The sequence below is a fragment of the Empidonax traillii genome, unplaced genomic scaffold (genome assembly GCF_003031625.1).
Source record: "Empidonax traillii isolate 1590-97213 ecotype Southwest subspecies unplaced genomic scaffold, ASM303162v1 scaffold7033:size12730, whole genome shotgun sequence".
NCBI classification, from domain to species: domain Eukaryota; kingdom Metazoa; phylum Chordata; class Aves; order Passeriformes; family Tyrannidae; genus Empidonax; species Empidonax traillii.
Genome location: NW_020962226.1, coordinates 7,560 through 9,269, shown reverse-complemented (window position 1 = coordinate 9,269; position 1,710 = coordinate 7,560).

The following is a 1,710-nucleotide window of genomic DNA, read 5'->3' as shown; positions in this document are numbered from 1 at the left end:
TGCAAAAAAAAAATCTGTTGCTATATTTCTTTGTTCTGCAGGTATTTTTGCCGTCTTCAAAATTCAAGGAAAGAAGTAACTTATAACAAAACCTACACTAAATCCTTTGGGAAAGGTTAGGAAACCCTACTTCAGGGACACATTTGTATTCTCTCTGCCTCTTTCTGCTGTGTATTTTCTGCTTGCCCATTGAAGCTGTGGCTGCCTCAGCCCTGGAAGTCTCCAAGGCAATATTGGACGGGGCGTGGAGCAACCTGGGATAGTGGAAGGTGTTCCAGCCCATGGCAGGGGGTGGGACAAGTTGAACTTTAAGGTCCCTTCCAACCCAAAACACTCTGTGTGTTCCTGATTCTGTATCCAATGAGGTTCTTGGTTCTTTCTTCCCCAGGTGGCCCCACTCCCATTCCCGTGTGAGCAGACGCTGCTGGTGGACTCTCAGCACTCCGTGGGGCAGCTGAATAGAGCAACAAACGTGGAGGAAAAAAGTGCAGCCTGCAGCTGGACCCTTTATGGCAATACTTATGGACTCTCCTTGCCTGCCAGACTTCCTTCCCGCTGGAAGCTGCCTGGCAAGCCCGGGGCGAGAGCACCCTCTGGGGACCGGCAGAAAAGCAACAGTCAGATTCCATTTCTCAAATCACTTCTTTTCACACGGACTTTGCACTTTAATAAGTGTTTCATGATGGTGGTGGGTGCCTGCGTGCTTGCCCAGAAAGAGGAGCCTGCTGGAGAGGGTTGGAAGCCACAGAATGTTTCTGTTACTACGGGACAAGCTGAGCCTCCCTGGAGGGAGCAGGAGAGACCTGAGGACACGCATGGCCCTGGAGCTTGTAGGAAAAATGAGGTATCACTTCAGTGACTCATAGAATGGTTTGGGTTGGAAGGGACCTTAAACATCCTCTTGTTCCACCCCCTGCCACAGGCAGTGTCACCTCCCACTAGTCCAAGTTGCTCCAAGGCGCGTCCAACCTGGTCTTGGACATTTCAGGGATGGGACAGCCACAGCTTGTCTGTGCCAGGGACTCCCCATCCTCATAGGGAAGAATTTCTTGCCAATATCCCATCCAACCCTGCCCTCCATCAGTTTGAAGTCATTGCTCCTTGTCCTGTCTCTCCAGCCCTTGTTCCAAGTCTCTCTCCAGCTCTGGATCCCCTTTAGGCCCTGCAAGGGGCTCTCAGGTCTCCCTGGAGCCTTCTCTTCTCCAGGTGAACCCCCCCAGCTCTCCCAGCCTGGCTCCAGAGCAGAGGGGCTCCAGCCCTTGGAACATCTCTGTGGCCTCCTCTGGACTCACTCCAGCAGCTCCACATCCTTCTGAGACCCCCAGAGCTGGAGGCAGCTCTGCAGGGGAGGTCTCACAAGGGCAGAGTGTGACAGTCACCCCCACTTCACCAAAGTCACACTGGTTAAAGGTAACGCAGGGACATTTGTACAAAAGAGGTTTTTTTGCATCTCATTAAGGAGAGTTGCCACAAGGACAGAATATCCAATGGAATCATCCTTCCTGCTGTGGATGGGGAATGTGGTGCTGGGAGCTGCTGCCTGGGGTGCACAGTGGGTGCCCAACCACTGGTCCTGGCATGAGGGGGCATTAGCAGAGGGTCCCTTTAATCACACGTCTCCACATCTATCTCAAGGCAAGAGAGTTACCCAAAAAAAAAAGAACCACAACCCCCAAAAGATTCCTAAATGCAACAAGAAATTCCCAAGTT